The 18,968-nt window shown below is 37.0% G+C and overlaps 1 long non-coding RNA gene across 1 annotated transcript in view; it reads right to left on the reverse strand.

Annotated features, from left to right (window-relative positions):
• The window catches only part of LOC144321944 (uncharacterized), a 429,293-nt gene extending 415,288 nt beyond the window's left edge, over positions 1–14,005 (reverse strand). The window contains exon 1 of the long non-coding RNA XR_013387487.1: positions 13,852–14,005. This is a non-coding gene — a long non-coding RNA (uncharacterized LOC144321944). The remainder of the gene's footprint in view (positions 1–13,851) is intronic.
• Positions 14,006–18,968: the final 4,963 nt, after the last annotated feature.

The raw sequence follows: 18,968 nt of genomic DNA on the forward strand, positions 1-18,968 counted from the left end.
ATTCCTAGAACTTTAACATCCCAAAAACCAAATCAGAAGAAATAGAAAATTTGAACAGACCAATAACTAGCAATGAAATTTAATCAGTAATCAACAAATTCTCAACAAAAGTCCCAGACCAGATAGCTTCATTGGTCAATTGCATCAAACATTTAAAGAAGAATTAATACCTATTCTTCTAAAACTATTTCAAAAGAATAAAAATAAAAAAATAAAAGGAGGAGGAGAAGGAGAAAGAAAGCTTCCAAATTCATTCTGAGCCCAGCATTACCTAATAACCAAACAAAATAAAGACAGTACAAAAAAACAGAATTATGGACAGATAATTGTGGTTAATGCAGAGGTAAAAATCCTCTAGAAAATATGAGCAAACTGAATTCAACAATAAATTTTTAAAATAATTCACTACAATTAAGTACAATTTATTTCTGGGATGCAAGGGTTCAATATTTACAGTTCAATCATGTGATGATCACATCAAGAACACATGAAAGATGCTCAACATCACTAATTTACAGGGGAATGTAAGTCAAAACCACAATGAGGTATCAACTCACATCTGTCAGAGTGGCTGAAATTAACAACACAAGAAACAACAAGCATTGGTGAGGATGTGCAGATAAAGAAACCACTATTCATTGTTCGTAAAAATGCAAACTAGTGAAGCTATTCTGGAAAAATACTGTTTGGTTCCCAAAAAAGTTACAAATAAAAATGCCATATGATCCAATAATTCCACTGCTAGGTATTTACCCAGTAGTAATTCAAAAAGATGTATGCACCCCATGTTTACAGTGGCATTATTTATGGTAGCCAAATTATGGAAGCAGCCCAAGTGTCTATCAATAGAGGAATAGATAAAGTGGTGGTTTCAATGTCAATATTATGACTATGAAGTTCTCTACAGTTTGACAAAATATTGCCCGAAGAGGAAATAGTGAAGTATGTATGAAAAGTCTCTGTATTTTTTCCTTACAACTGCATGTACATCTACAATTATCTCAATGGAAATTATGTTAAAAAGGAAGAAGAGAAAGCTACCAAAAAAAAAAAAAAGACAACGGTGTGAAACAAGACAATTATTTAGGAACTCACAAATGTGCTACCCAAAATTAAAGCACAGTACCACAAAGGTTGAAAGGAAAATCAGAAAATTTCAAGTAAATGAGGGGAAACATAAAGGAATTAGGTGTTCCATCCAGGTCCAACATCCAAAAAATATGAATACAGAGAGAATGAACAGAGAAACTACAGAAAGAAATTTGTTAAAGAAATAAAGGAGGGACACCTGGGTACCTCAGCAATTTGGCACCTGCCTTTGGCCCAGGGCATGATCCTGGAGTCCCGGGATTGAGTCCCGTGTTGGGCTCCCTGCATGGAGCCTGCTTCTCCCTCTGCCTATGTCTCTGCCTCTCTCTCTCTCTCTCATGAATAAAATCTTTAAAAAAAAAAAAAAAGAAAAGAAAAGAAATAAAATAAAATAAAAATTATGCCGCATTGAAGACCTCAGTTTCCAGAATAAATGTGACACAAAAATGTAGAGAATAAAAAAGAAATACTGGCAACAAGGTACATCATACTAACTTTTCAGAAACACTGAGAATAATGTCAGAATTCTTCAACAGTTTAATGTGATGAAAATCTGGCCATATATAAATGAATGGGAATTAAAATATCCTACTTCTCACCTAGATGTTAATAATACCTACCCAATCCCAAGAGGAAATAACTTTCATCTAGACTTCTATACCTAGTTAGACTATCAATCAAGTACAAAGGTAAGAGAAAGGTATTTTCTCATAAGCCAGGTCACAAAAAATGTTCCACCTTCAGTGCAATCTTTCTTTCTTTCTTTTTTTTTTTTTTTTGGAAGCTGTAAAAGAATATGTTCCACTGAAACAAAGCAGTAAGCAGAAGGAAGTCACAGAATCCAGAAAATAAAACTTTACACCACACACAAAATATATATATATATATTGAAAGGAATGCCCCGGATGGTCAGAATCCATCCCACTCCTCCAAAGAAAGATTCTGGTCCAAATTGGAGCAGACTCAAACAGTCCAGAAAAATATCACCAATGTTAAACCTAATATTTTAACTGATGTGTTTGACCATGCTGAAAAGTTTATTTTCAGATTTCAGATTAATTAAAGATTTCAGATTTCAGAGATTAATTAAAGGAGTAGAGATAAGCCTAGGTAAATGATGACAAGACAGTACATCCTAGTACACTCCATGACTAAGCTTTGAAAAACAAAGCAACCAATAGTCTTAATTATATAATCTCTGTAGAGTCATTTAACCAAAGGAAACCAACAAACTGAAGACAACTGTATGGAGAGTTTGTAGGAAGTTAAAATGGGAGGTGAGAGTATGTGTGTAAGGGCAGGGCGGGGGCAGTCATGGTAACAATGGCAAAGCTTCACCTAACTCAGCAATAAGTAGAAAAAAAAAATTTAAATAGCAGTATATTTTCATATTTTAAAAGTGTATATAAATAAAATAAACTGATGAAAGTCTTGGAAATGAAGGCCTAGAGATAGGGGGTGGGGGTCTTTATAATTATCAGACCTTCAGCACCATCTTCGTTTCTAATCACTTATACCTCTTCAATAAGTATTGGGAAAAAAACGGTATTTCAAAAATAAGCACAGGGCATATCATTTTTAAAATTCAGAAAAATTCCTCAAAAAATTGGAAAAAACTCAAATACATAAGCTAACTTCGCACCTAAATGAATTGGAGAAAGAACAGCAAGTAAAACCTACACCAAGCAGAAGAAGATAGGTAACAAAGATTTGAGAACTCAATGAAATAGAGACCATCAGAAGTGTAGAACAAAAAAAAAAAGAACTGTAGAACAGATCAACAAAACCAGGAGCTAGTTCCTTGAAAGAGTTGATAAGACAGATAAGCCCCTAGCCAGCCTTATTAAAAAGAAAAGACTCAAATTAATAAAATCACAAATGAAAGAGGAAAGATCACAACCAATATCAAGGAAATACAAACAATTTTAAAAACATACTATGAGCAGCTATATGCCAACAAATTAGGCAATCTAGAAGAAATGGATGCATTTCTGGAAAACCACAATTTACCAAAACTGGAACGAGAAGAAATAGAAAACCTAAACAGGCTGATAACCAGGGAGAAAATTGAAGCAGTCATCAGAAACCTCCCAAGACAAAAATGTCCAGAGCCAGATGGCTTCCCAAGGGAATTCTATCCAACATTTAAAGAAAAAAAAATAATACCTATTCTACTAAAGCTGTTCCGAAGGATAGAAAGAGACGGAATACTTCCAAACTTGTTTTATGAGGCCAGCATCACCTTGATTCCAAAACCAGACAAAGACCCCACCAAAAAGAATTATAGAGCAATATCCCTGATGAACACAGATGCAAAAATTCTCAACAAGATACTAGCCAATAGGATCCAACAGTACGTTAAGAAGATTATTCACCATGACGAAGTGGGATTTATCCCCAGGATGCAAGGCTGGTTCCACACTCATAAAACAGCGTGATTGATCATATCAACAAGAGAAAAAACAAAAACCATATGATCCTCTCATTAGATGCAGAGAAAGCATTTGACAAAATACAGCATCCATTCCTGATCAAAACTCTTCAGAGTGTAGGGATAAGAGAACATTCCTCAGCATCTTAAAAGCCATCTACAAAAAGCCCACAGCAAATATAATTCTCAATGGGGAAACACTAAGAGCCTTTCCCCTAAGATCAGGAACAAGACAGGGATGTCCACTCTCACCACTGCTATTCAACATAGTACTAGAAGTCCTAGCCTCAGCAATCAGACAACAAAAAGAAATAAAAGGCATGAAAATTGGCAAAGAAGAAGTCAAACTCTCCCTCTTCACAGATGACATATACAGAAAACCCAAAAGACTCCACCCCAAGATTGCTAGAACTCATATTGCAATTCAGCAGTGTGGCAGGATACAAAATCAATGGCCAGAAGTCAGTGGCATTTCCATACACTAACAATGAGACTGAAGAAAGAGAAATGAAGGAGTCAATCCCATTTACAATTGCACCCAAAAGCATAAGATACCTAGGAATAAACCTAACCAAAGAGGTAAAGAATATATACCCTAAAAACTACAGAACACTCCTGAAAGAAATTGAGGAAGACACAAATAGATGGAAAAACATTCCATGTTCATGGATTAGAAGAATTAATATTGTGAAAATGTCTATGCTACCCAGGGCAATTTACACATTCAGTGCAATCCCTATCAAAATACCATGGACTTTCTTCAGAGTTGGAACAAATCATCTTAAAATTTGTATGGAATCAGAAGAAAACCCAAGAAGCCAGGGGAATATTGAAAAAGAAAACCAATGCCGGGGACATCACAATGCTGGATTTCAAGCTGTACTACAAAGCTGTGGTCATCAAGACAGTGTGGTACTGGCACAAAACCAGACACATAGATCAATGGAACAGAATAGAGAACCCAGAAATGGACTCTCAACTCTATGGTCAACTAATGTTTGACAAAGCAGGAAAGACTATCCACTGGAGAAAGGACAGTCTCTTCAATAAATGGTGCTGGGAATTGGACAGCCACATGCAGAAGAATGAAACTAGATCATTCTCTTACACCAGACACAAAGATAAACTCAAAATGGATGAAAGACCTAAATGTGAGACAAGAATCCATCAAAATCCTAGAGGAGAACACAGGCAACATCCTTTTTGACCTTGGCCACAGTAACTTCTTGTAAGATACATCTATGAAGGCAAAGGAAACAAAAGCAAAAATGAAGTATTGGGACTTAATCAGGATAAAAAGCTTCTGCACAGCAAAAGAAACAGTCAACAAAACTAAAAGACAACCTACAGAATGGGAGAAGATATTTGAAAAGGACATATCAGATAAAAGGCTAGTATCCAAGATCTATAAAGAACTTATTAAACTCAACAGCAAAGAAACATAAAATTCAATCAGGAAGTGGGCAAAAGACATGAACAGAAATTTCTTCAAAGACATAACCATGGCCAGCAAGCACTTGAGAAAATGCTCCACATCACTTGCCATCAGGGAGATAGAAATCAAAACCACAATGAGATACCACTTCACACCAGTGAGAATGACTAAAATTAACAAGACAGGAAACCACAAATGTTGGAGAGGATGTGGAGAAAGGGGAACCCCTTGCACTGTTGGTGGGAATGTGAACTGGTGCAGCCACTCTGGAAAACCATGTGGAGGTTCCTCAAGGAGTTAAAAATAGAGCTACCCTACAACCCAACAATTGCATTTCTGGGGGTTTACCCCAAAGATACAGATGCAGTGAAATGCCAGGACACCTGCATCCTAATGTTCAGAGCAGCAATGTCCACAATAGCCAGACTGTGGAAGGAGCCTAGATGTCCATTGAGAGATGAATGGATAAAAAATATGTGGTCGAAATATACAATGGAATATTACTCAGCCATTTGCTTCCACATGGGTGGAACTGGAGGGTATTATGCTAAATGAAATAAATCAATCGGAGAAGGACAATCATATGGTTTCATTCATCTGGGGAATATAAGAAATAGTAAAAGGGATTATAAGGGAAAGAAGGGAAACTGAGTGAGAAAAATTAGAGAGGGAGACAAACCATGAGGGACTCCTAACTCTGGGAAACAAACAAAGGGTTGTGGAAGGGGAGGTGGGTGGGAGGATGGGGTAACTGGGTGACAGGCACTGAGGAAGGCACTTGATGGGATGAGCATCGGATGTTATACTATATGTTGGCAAATCAAGCTTAAATAAAAACAAATGTAAAAAATGTAAAAAAAAAAAAAAAAAAAAAAAAAAACTTGCTTGCCTGAAAAATAAAATAAAAATTTAGAAAACCTACAAAAAAATTAAATTTACTTCTATCATCCTGCTACCTTGGGTCTGTTTTCTAAAATGATGGTGTAAAGTTAGAAAAAAAGAAATAGCTGACTCCACCAAACTTGAAACGTTTAATTGTAGAATCTAACAGTCTTCCTTCAGAAAACAGTCTTCATCTTCAAGCACTCTTTTGGAAACACTAACATTACAATTGACATTGCCATTGACACTGGGGAAATCTTGGCAGGAATTGAATTGAGTGGCTTGGAAAGGAATCACCCACAGCTGTCCCTGCCTGGATGTATCCAAATTTGACCATTAAACATGAGAAAAACAGAGGACTCACTAATTGAGAATGATAATCAACAATCTACCTTAGGGTCACATTTGTGGAAGTTAATTCAGTTTGATTAAGCCTCCAAACCATCAGTGTTAAGCTTGAAGCAATATTTCAACATGCCTGCCATTTCTCTCTAATGGATTACATTTCTACTTAGGCTTTTTAGTCTTTTAAATTCAAAAATGTTACATATGCATATCTTATACCTAGTTACTTTTACATCCTATCTTTAAAATGTTCTCACTATAAAATCACTATATCCTAATAAAGCCCCTACACAAGTAACAGATCTCACTCTAGACATCTTGCACTGTCTTATTTTTCAAATCATTTGTAACGATTCTGGCTACAATTTTGTGCAGTTGACCATGGATTTAAAGTGCAGTGAAAATGCCACATTCTTTTTCCTTCAACAGAATTTTGTCCCTTTCTTGCCATTTGTTGAAGAATAACCTAACTTACCTGCTAGCCTTGGGTTTAAGATGTTAATTTCAGTACTTGATGTTCCTATCAATGACCCTGAAATGTGGAAACTTTTTTATTCCTGTTTAATGGTGCAGATACTTCCTTTTAGGAAGGGCAACTTTACTGAGGACTTACAGGCTTAGGGACCATTTCTAAACATCTCCCATATCCTAAAAATGAAAATGTGGTTTTATAATACAAACTCAACAAAGTGCAGAAAAATCAGCCTGCCAACATTTTTCTATTAGATTAGTACTTGATTGATACCTGGGGCTATTGTATAAATTTCCATAATTTATGCAAACAATGGTAAGTAAATCACACAACAAAAACAATCTTATTAATGATATAATAAATTGTCGTGAACACTGGTTACTTGGCACCAATTTTCGTACAACTGGAGATAAAAGTGTATAGTTAAAGATAAGTATATAAGCACATATGGATTAATACTTTCTATTATTAGAAATATACTCCATCATCCCAGAAGTGATGTCCTTTGATAAAATGAGAAGCTATTATTCTGGTTGCACTCAAGATAGGGAAAGGAATTAGAAAGCAGATAAATGTATCTACCCATAAGCTACTTTACCTCGCAAGGCATGATTTAAAAATTGCACTTGGCAGGACATTCACTAGAACAGAAGTAATTTATCATCACAAAGGTCCTATATAGAGAAGCTATTTATTAGTTTCTATCATAAGTCATATTTTCATCACATTTAGAACATATACAATTTTATCCAATTTGAGAAATCTAGATGTAACATTTCAATTTTGTGGGTTGGGAATATGTTATACCTTTGGGGAGATTTGTAACACACAAGGAGTCATAATGCCTATATCCTTCTGCACACCCGCCCTTGTGCCTTTTTTAAAAATTATTATTTCCAACTTAGCCCAGAGAAATAGAAATGAAGTTCATAGATATTTTCCTGATCAAAAACACAGAATGGCTGGACAAGGCTGCAGCAAAGGATTCCATACAATGGCTCTTTACAATTCAAGCCCACACACAGCTAACCTCAGAGAGGCTCCCTCATAGACCCAGCAAACACAGTCATAAATACATTATCAGGTCTTTTCTGTTGTTTTTGTTCATTCTGGGAAAAATATAACCAGCTTAAATATACCACCTTTATACTCATAACTGTCTCTTCTTGGCTCCAGATGAACATAGCTTACTGTTGATTCAATACACACCTCAAACTCAACATATCCCTAATAATTAACTCATGGGCTGTCCCCCTCACTCCTGACCCTCTCCCTGTGTCCACCATCCTAGTAAATAATGATCTCCAAAGTGGAAAACTTGGGGGGGGGGGGGAGAGTGCAGTAATTTCTCCATTTCCCAAAACATCCCCATCAAATTAAGTTCATCCACTATGCTCTCTACTTGTCATGACCACTCGGTCTCATGCATCAGATTACAACAGGCTTCTAGTTGTTCCTTTTTACTTCAAAGGCTTTCAATGGCTTTTCCTTGTTCCTAAGAAAAAGTCTAAAATACTAGTCAAAACGAATTACCTCTGTGCTATCCGGGCCCCTGCCTACCTCTCCAGCCTCATTTTGCAGCACTCTAACTTACTGTGTTCCAGATACAGCATCCTCCTTTCTGTTCTTGTATTGTGCTAAGCTTACTCTTTCTGCGTGCCATCTCCCTGCCTCCAAATGCTCTAATGAACCTCTCCTTCCTCCCTCTCTTAAGACATGAGTCTTAAACATTCTTAAGCACCCATTACACCATTGCCTTGTGCCCTCACATAAGACATACTTCCTATGTTCATGCTTCAAGATCCTCTACTCCTTCTCAGAAACTCTACTTAATTGGAGTTTTGTATTTCATTGTTTAAGGTCACAGTTATCTGTTAGGCCTTTTCTTTAAAAGATTAGAGAGTAAATAATCTGGGCTTTACTGGGTTTGGGGTCTCTGTTTCAACTAATCAACTTAGCCCTCATAATGAGAAAGAATCTGTAGGCAATAGGTAAACAACTGGATGTGACTGTGCTTTAAGCAGTCTTTTGGCCATAACTGGCCCATCCTTTCGCCGGATGGTATAAATTCCATGAATGCACTGGGCATGTTTTAAATTATTTAGTGTTGTATCTCAGTACCCTTTATAATACCTGGCATACAATCAGCCTTCAGTATACATTTATTGGATAAAGCAATAGGTCAGTAAATGAATAAAATTTGGATATATACTAAACAGTTATGAGTGCCTGTGTTTTCACTTGTGCTTCTAATCTACAAGAAAAAAAATATAATGTAATTGTTTGCTCTTAAGCAATCAATTGATTATTCAGATTTGCTCTTGATGTGCCTGACAGTCTCAGGATAACTCAAAACCCAGAAGGTTAAGTATTTAGTGAAGGTGACTGTACTTTCCAGAAGGTCTCCTAAACAGAACAGAAAGTTTAGAGAAATATGAGAACTAAAGAGAGAAACCAAGTTCCAACATTCTACTTTCACCTAGCAGAAACAGTGACATGAGCAACTAAAGTAATCTTCCTTTGTTAACTACTGGGTTGAGCACAGAGACAGTAATTGTAAAAAGAATAGCTGTAACTAAGAATTATAAAGACATTCACTCCAAAGGATGACTGAAAAGTTAAGTAGCAGCCAATTAGGCACTTGAGCTTCACTTAAAAGTTGGGTATATTGTTTTGTTTTTCTGGCCAGACAAGAACAATTTTGGAGACTTCCAGTCAAGATGATGAATTGAGCAAATGTAGGTATATCCATCTCTTCTCAATTAAAGCTGTTTGGGGAAAATACACAGCCAAGTCTGAAGACAAAGAAGGAAACTATCCTTGTACCAGAAATCTAGCAAGCATTGAATCTATGTGAACTATAGGGAAAAGTGATGAGATATATGCCCTAGGGGCTCAAGTTTTAAGCCAATATTGAAAGACTGTAGATTCAGGTAGTCTTATCACTAATGTCAGGGAAACAGCATTTGGCTCCCTGTAGAAAGCTGGAGCTGAGGAAAGGGATATTACTCAAGGGAATGGTGACTTGAAATTTTCTGAAAGGCAGCCAACTTCTGGCAGCCTGAAACAAATTAGTTACCCAGAACATATGTGGAAAAAGAGAATCCCCACCCATACCAAGTAAGAACTAAAAGCACATTCATTAATTATCAAACTCCTGAACTGAAAAAGATATCTAAATAGTGATCCAGATCTGATGAAGCCTGTAAGGTCACCTGAAAATGGAATGAGGAAATTCTCCAGAGGATATGCAAGTAAGAAAAATATGCATTAACAACACAAAATATAGTCCATAGAGTCAATAATCTAGGGAATTTAGAATTGACAAACTAGAACACAGAGTAATCCAAAAGGGATGTTTAAAATAAGTATGTTTCAAGATGGCAAAAATGGAATCCATAAAAAGGATCTTCTGAAAGAAAGTAGATAGAAAAAATAATCAAGGACAAATGATACATAAAATATAGTCATTGAAATAAACCTTTCAATAACTGAAACTGTAGAGATGAAGAATAAATCACTATAATGAAATAACAAATCATGAAACTTTTACAACATAGTACAAAGTTACAAAGAAATAAGAGGGATGGAAAAAAGGTAAGAAACACAGAGTAGAAATTTCAGAAGTAACAGATAGTAAGAATGTAAGAGAAATGTATAATTACAGGGTAAAAACTTCTAATAATTGAAAATAGAATTCTCTAGACTAAAAGTACTTCTTGAATTCCAAGAATGGTTTTTAAAAAATTTTTTACATAGGTATAAAACTTATTGGCAAAAAGGTCTTAAATTTTCTACATGGGGAAAAATGTCAGTACTAAGTTACAAGTACCTGGAGACCAGACCCATCACATTATGAACATAAGCCCAACCAAAATGGATAGCACACTATTCGTTGTCAAGAACAGAAATGAGATGATAGGAGAATAACAATCCTGCCTAAGGGCCAAGGAAATACATTTATTGATCTAAAATCTCAACAAAGTAGCATGAAAATGAAATGAAAACATTTTTAGATGTAAGTATAAGGTATCCCAAAGAATCTTCTACACATGAATGTGCACTGGAGAGATTACTAAAAGTTCTATTTAGGAAGAATAAAAATGATTCCACAAATAGAAAATCAGGAAAAAAATTGTGTGAAAACAAAATTCTACTAAACATTTAAGGGAGGAGTGATACCAATTCTCTGCAATCTTTTCCAGAAAACAGAAGCAGAGAGGTTTCTTCTAACCAGTTCAATGAGGCCAGCATTACCCTAATTCCAAAAACAAAGACACTGAACGAAAGGCAAACTACAAACCTATGTTTCTCATGCACATATGTGAAAAAATCTTCAACAAAATATTACCAAAATTAAATCTAACAATGTGGAAAAAATAAAAAAGAATTATCTCAGGTATGAAAGGCTAACTCAACTTTCAAAAACTAATATAATCCATCCTATCAAATGTCCAAAGAAGATAAAAATATATAATCATATCAATAGACCTATAAAAAGCAAAGGACAAAAAGTAATGCCAATGCATAATAAAAGCTATCATAAAATGAGGAGTAGAGCAGAGTTTCTTCAAATTGATTAAAAAAAAAAAAAAAACACAAGAAGCTGATAGCTAACATGATACTTAATACAGATAAACTGAATGATTTCCTCCTCAAGTCAGGTTGGAGACATTGATATACCCTCCCAACACCTCAATTCAACACTGAGCTGGAATTCAACATGGAAAAGATTATCTTTTTTTAAGATGTTATTTATTTATTCATGAGAGACATAGAGAGAGAGACAGAGACATAAGCAGAGGGAGAAGCAGGCTCCCCTCGGGGAGCCCGATGTGGGACTTGATCCCAGGACCCCAGGATCATGCCCTGGGCTGAAGGCAGGTGCTCAACCACTGAACCACTCAGACGTCCCTTTCTTTTCTACAAATGAACTCAAAAATAAACATAAGCTACAAACTTTAAATTTATGTAGAATAAAGTAGAACTTAAGAAAGCAGGTGGAGGGGAGCCTGGGTGGCTCAGTCAGTTGCTCAGGTCATGATCCCAAGGTCCTGGGATCAAGCCCACGGTAGGCTCCCTGCTCAGCGGGGAGCCTGCTTCTTCCTCTCCCTCTGCCTGCTACTCCTGCCTGTGTTCTCTCTCCTTAGCTCTCTGTCAAATAAATAAATAAAATCTTTTAAAAAAAATAAGAAAGAAAGCAGGCAGAAAAAGATTTCTTAAATAGTATTTCAAAAGCACATACCCTAGGGAAAGAGTAATAAATTTGATTACATTAACAGGAAACACTTGTAGACATCCACGGTCACCATGAGCAAGGTCCAAATACAAGTCATTGACACAAGACAATATTACTACATGGGGAAAAGCAAAGGATCAGTATCCAAATCTTTAGTTCAGAGTTAACACATTTAGATTTTTTAGTGACATTCACAGTGCGATCGATATTGTTTGGCATCCAAAGGCTACTCCAGCATCGGCAGAGCCAGATTCTTCAAACAAGTCTTGCTCTTTCAATGGACCAAGGAACCTGTGGGATCCTGTAGGAGGTAGTGACACTTGTAACTGATGTGAGACACATACCCATAGAAAGTTACACTCTTCCCTAAAGCTGGCCAAGACACTGGGAGACTACAGAAGAAATAGGGAGGAAGCTATTTGAGCTGGACCCTTCTTCATCAGTGATGTCATGACACCAACAAGAGTGCTGGCCAAATGGAATTAGCTTCATCTCAAGGTGAGAACAAAGAACTAAGAACTACATTGCTCTTGGCTTTCAGAGCTGAGACCATATTTATTGTTTTCCCTGCAGCATTACTTACACAAGACTGAAGAGATCTTGAAATAGCTTTATTATAACTAATGTACATTAAAAAATAAATAATCCTCATCCATCCCTAAATAGCAACTCCATTCTTCTACTGTCTCAAGCCCAAAACATTAAGTCATCCTTAATTCTGGATTCCAGAATGAGTAAAGAACATTTACAAATGAGTAGCACAGAAATATAGCCAATCAGAAACCGGAGTAGCCAATAAATAAATGGTGGGAGAAGCCACCCAACATCACTAATAACTGGAGAAATTCATTATTGATATAGCCACAATTCAACTCAGTTTACCAAACTGCTAAAAATGGATAGGTCTGAGAATGCCAAGTAGTGGGGAGATCTGGAAAAAGAATGCTCCCCTCAGATACAGCTAGCAGAATGATAAGTCAATACAGTAACTTAGAAGACAATTCGACCATCACCAGTGAATTTAAATATGTGTATATCACACCGCTCAATATAGCAACTGCACTTTTGAGTGCAGACTTAATAGATCTCTTATGCATGTATATAAGGAGACACACACAAAGAAGCATTTCTCCTCAAGAGCAAAATCAAGGGAACAACCCAAGAGTCTACAAGCAGAGAAACGGGTAAAGACATTTGTATGATGGGTCACAGTTTCAGGACAGAATGCAATAAAGCAGACAGAATGTGGAAACATCTCAAAGACAGGAGGCTGGAAGGTGTGTTTTTCTAACCTCCATAGCTCATTCTGAAACAAAAATGATACTCTTAGATTGTTTATGCATGCACACTTAGGGGTGTACAAACGGAATCAAAGGATAAATGCTGAATGTGTGATACTGGTTGTTTCAGGGGTTGGAAGAAGAAGAATAGGAACATAGGTGTTGCCAAAGGGTAATTTTAGTCATATCTATAATATCCGTAATAGAATGACCTCTTTTAGTACATCTAGAAACAAATATGAAGACATATTAGCCATTATTAATTCTGAGTATTAGCTATGTTACTGTTTATAATTCTGGGTCCATTAAATGCTTCCAAAAATTAAAATAATACATAAAATTTACTTCTCTGCATAGCATTTACTTTTGCTTTTCCACTCGTTGTTTTATGAAGTAATGGTCCTTGAATACTATGAAGTTCTTCTCTTCCTTACATTTCATCCATACTGTTATGTGCTCCTTCCCCCCACCCCCGCCCCGAGAGAGCAGATATAAACACAAAATAGAGTATTCAATTGAAACTCAATTCTGTGAATATGAAAATCTGTCCATTGAAAATGACTTATGGGTATGAACCATGCAGGTGAGGGAGAAAGAGACAGAGATGGGGGTGGGGGGAGTGACGGAGGAGGAAAGGAGGGAGGAGTAAGGGGGAGGACAGACGAATCTCTGCTATACCTGTATAGTGGAACATAAAAGGGCAGTGTCCTCCACCTGAGCATTAAGTTTTCAATGAGAGCAGAATTTTCTCCTTGCACTTTGTCTCAAGACTAAAGAAATGATTGAGGAGTAAATATTCACTGGACATAGGAAATGGGTGCAGTGTGCTTCTCTCCCACCCAGGCAGATTCTATTTATGCATTCAGCATTTTTTTTTCCCAGACATGGGCCTGGAAACCACAGATGGCAGATGACTCAGGAGAGTGGGATGGGCAAGGAGTGCTGCATTTCAAGTGTGAGCTCAAGCAGATCCCACTGTTCTCTCAGGTTGTGGAGGGCAAATACACTTCTTAAGGCAAAGCCTGGCATCCATGAAGTAGGTCCTTCACAGGAAGGTTTTCTCTGTCAGCGTAAAGGACCAAAAACTGGGTTGAAAAAAATCAATATACCTGGGGAGCTTGTCTGACATTGCCAATACACTAAGTCCAGCTTTCCCAGAATCAAGGCTTTTTGGGTTTTTTGTTTTGTTTTGTTTTTTGCTATTATGGCAATTGACACATGGTCCACAATCTCTTCTCAAAATGACAATATGTGAGTTTTCATTTGCTTTTGTTGTTAATATACTCTGAAATGAGACTTACCATTTCATAGATGATAGTTTAAAGATAACTGACAGATACATGTGTGCATATGGGTATGTGTATACATATATGTGCATATACACACACATCTTTTGTAAAATTGGATGTAACAATGCTTGGCAGATCCTTAGTAGATTATTATGACAAAGTTAATAGTTATGAAAATGCTCAAGAATTATATTGAAATACTAGTACTTTGGGTATGGTTTTCTAGAGGAATAATTGCTCTGAAACAACAGTCACTAACTGGAAATATTTCAAAACCATGAATACAGGGCTTTTATTTTTAAAATGTATTATTTTTTATCATTATTTTCATTTTAATTATCCCTCTATGTATATAGTTGACCCACGAACAACAGCAGTTTGAACTGCATGGGTCCACTTATACTCAGATTTCTTTTGATAAATACAAGACTACTCTACATGCATTTTCTCATCCTTGTTTTCCTAACATTTCTTTTCTCTAGCTTAAGAATACAGTATACAATACATTTAACCTACAAAATAGATCGTAATTCTTTCTGTTAGCAGTAGGGATTCTGGGCAACAGGAAACTATGCGTAAAGTTTGGGAGGAGTCCAAAGTTATACTGGAATTTTTGACCACACAAGGGTCTGGCCACTTTTTCAGGTTTCTTATTGCTTATGGTTCTCCCAGTTTCCCTCCCTCCCCTCCCACACAACCCCAATTCTTCCCTCCTGCTCTACAAGAATGTAAGCTCAGCTAGAAGAAATACTGGGAATATATGTCTTCTAGAAGATTCCCTAGAAGAAAAATGGCAGACTTTCACAACTCCTCAAACAAGATGTGGATCATGGTTAAAATCCTTGACAAAAGTATGAAAAGGTATATTTTGGACTCCTATTTATGATCCTTTTTTCTTTCTCTTGCTTCCAATCACTCCTTAAGATAATCTTGTTTTTCTCTCTCTTGCTTTATCCCAAATCAACTGTCATGGATAGGTCTAAGTTAATTGATGGATATATTATGGAGAAAATATAAAAAGGATAAATATAGATGTTTAGTGCAAGGTTGACTGATCTACTACTAATATTTACCATCGTAGTAACTTAAGAATGATTCTGAGCTTATATTCATGTTCAATAGGATAATATGTCCTTAGTGACAACATCTTTCATGGGCACTGGCTAAAGCCATCTTCTACCAAAAGCATTTGTATTTTTTTTTTTTGATAAAGAGAAATAAACAGAAATAAACAGTGTGTTAAACCTCTACCAGCTGATGGAGAACTTTCTTAGGTTCTACTGTTTGGCCTATTTTTTTTTTTCAATTCTAGCTTACTAACCACACAAAATCTTTCCTAAAATAAATTATATTTATTCATTTATGTAAAATTAAATCACTAATTTAGTAAATACTTTGCCTGGCACCTATATGTAATAATAGAAATGTCTTAATTTGTCATCCAAGTAGAGCAGTTGACAAGCCACTAACCATCAAAGTTTTATATGTTAACATTGCCATCTTGGATGCTTTTGTTTATCAAAGTCTCCAGAAAAATGCTGTTACATTATCTGATAAACACACTATCTGAATGCTCATCATCTTTATAATTATCTGTGCTCAAGGAACCAAGTTTTAAGCCAAAACACCTGGGCATTACATGTATGATGTGTTCCATATGCCAGGCAACCTAACTGGAAAAACATTATATTACTTAGATAATTCTGTATAAATGATTACATTGCTAGATTAAGAGTCCCTGCTCAGTAAGGTCTTGTTTGGCCATCCCATCTCAAATTCCACCAATGTGATCCTTCCTGTCCAGAGTGTTTTCTAACACAAATCTCTCTCTGGTTACCATTTTGTTATTGAACCAATTATATTGTATTCACTTATACTACATATTGTCTGTTGGTTCTTGGAAATGCCAGCTTTCCTTGACCCAAACTCGGCCTTGTGTCCACTCTTGTAGCCACAACACCTAGAATACTGCCCACTCAGTATACGTTTTTGATAAATTCTTATCAACCATGTGCAAATAGGAGCACCTGGGTGGCTCATTGCTTAAGCGTCTGACTCTTGATTTTGGCTCAAGTCATGATCTCAGAGGTGAAGGATCAAATCGTCCTCCCCGGCCCCCACCTCCACCCTTGCCCCTGCCTTGGTCTCCATGCTCAGCAAGGAGTCTGCTTGAAGATTCTCCCTCTCCCTCTGCTGCTTCCCACTGTTTCTTTCTCTCTCTCTCTCTCTCTCTCTCTCAAATAAATAAGATATTTAAAAGAAAAAAAAAAAGATGGGGATCCCTGCCTTTGGCCCAGGGCGTGATCTTGGAGTCCTGGGATTGAGTCCCACAGCAGGCTCCCTGTGTGAAGCCTGCTTCTCTTTCTACCTGTGTCTCTGTACCCGCCCCCATCTATCATGAATGAATAAATAAAATCTTTTAAAAAAAAAAGAAAAAAAGATATGTACAAATACACATAGCTATTATTAATGGTTATCTCTGAGGAATAAAGTCAAGAGATGGGAGAAAATGCCATTTCTTCATCACATACTTTTGGGTTGCCAGAACTTCCAGATCAGATCTTTATAGTTCGATGTATTAATGCTTATCCCCATTATGAAAATATTCTCAGCAGGAGACAGAGCAAAAGGTAAAGGACTCCAATGAGAACATGGATCCAGGAACAAGTGAGAGCTGGCTTATACATGTGCTTCTTAATATTGCTTCCATTGTATACAAGTCACCCAAACATCACAGCCCATCCTCTGCTCCTTTGGTCTTCTCATTAACATCTAGCAAAACCGTTGCTTCCTGAGATTCCTGAACTCTTTCTGTTCTTCACTTAGAGATTATTATTTCAGCTTCTCCCTCTGTGCTGAAAAGAGCAGTCCCCAGCAGGCAGGGCAGCAGATGCACAAGGATTAGGACAGGAACAAATGGAGCTTTCCCCCAGCACAGCAAAGACAGGGTCTGCTGGGCCCAGGAGGATGGTTGCAGTACAGAAGACCTCAGCCAGCGGGGATCGATGGGCCTGTCAGTAGTTCTCAGATTGCCAGCCTACAGTTAGGCTGAATTCTTTGCAACAAAGAGGTCACCTATAGTCTCTAGAAGGTAAATCCTATTAATTTCATAGCACATATGACATATGCCTCTAGTGGGTACAAAAATTGGAATCTATCTTTCAGTGGTGTCTTTTATTTTCTCTCAGAGACTCATTTTTTGGGGGTTTATTTTGTATTTCTAACTCTTCTTTCTACACCATTGGCTATAGTTACGTTTTACTTGCAAAAATCATAGCCCTAAAATTGCTTGCAAATCCATTTCTATTCTTTTGACTTCAGATAAACAACCCTTTGAGATTAAGCCAAAGAACTTCCCACTGGTATGTTTTTAGCTTTCACTGCACTTTAGTACAGAAGCTTGACATAAACCCTTCAGTCAGACAGGCAGGAGCACAACTCAAAATGAGCCTTGGGAAATTTGGCTACCATTAAGAGATTAGAGAGAGCTACCACATGCAGTCAATTTTAAAGTCTGGCAAGCAATAATTTGGGGACTGCAAATAAACTTCAAAGTGAATATATCTGTAAAAAAGACTATGGTCATAATTACATACCTGAAGATTCATGAAAACATGGATAGGGACTGCTCTGCTTCAATTTTCTATTGGTATGTCTTTATAGCTACCAATCAAATTATATTGACTCGCCTCCCCCTCAAAAGCAGGTCCATCTGACCAATTCCTAGAGAGGGCATCAGCATTTAGGGCCAGCGATTTTAGCATCTTTGTGGATTTGTACATTGGCCTTTATCTGCAGAAAATGTACTGTGCTGATTTAGTCTTGATATGGTTTGCAAGCTCCATTTGCCCTCTCCTTGGAAACTCTTAGTCAAACAAAACAAAATGCAAACTCAGAAGATTTAAAGTTTTACTGAGAGGGGGCTGATAATCTCAATAGTAAGGAAAAGGGAGAATTTAAAACACACACACAGGGACACCTAGGTGGCTTAGTGGCTGAGCATCTGCCTTCAGCTCAGAGCACGGTCCCGGAGTCCCAGGATCGAGTCCCTGTGCCTCTAATGAATAAATAAATAAAATCTTAAAATAAAACAAAACACATACACAGGGACACCTGGGCAGTTCAGTGGTTAAGCATCTGCCTTTGGCTCAGGACATGATCCCAGGGTCCTGGGATCAAGTCTTGCATCAGGCTCCCTGAAGGGAGTCTGCTTCTCTCTCTGCCTGTGTCTCTGCCTCTCCCTGTATCTCTCATGAATAAATAAATAAAATCTTTAAAAATAAAATAAAATACACGCACAAACCACAAGTGGTGAAAAAGTGACAGTCTTCCATGTGGATGGGAGAAATCATTCAACATTGACAAAGACTCCTAAGAACAGCAAGCAAATCTTTGCTTAAGCATGGAGCCCTGTGCTTGTGTCATCAGTAAAGACAATACTGACCCAGCCTCCCAACTGGTCTTCTTTCTTCTACATTGGTCTCCCACCCTTCATTCTCATTCTCA

This window comes from Canis aureus, chromosome 10 (genome assembly GCF_053574225.1).
Source record: "Canis aureus isolate CA01 chromosome 10, VMU_Caureus_v.1.0, whole genome shotgun sequence".
Taxonomy (NCBI): Eukaryota; Metazoa; Chordata; class Mammalia; order Carnivora; family Canidae; genus Canis; species Canis aureus.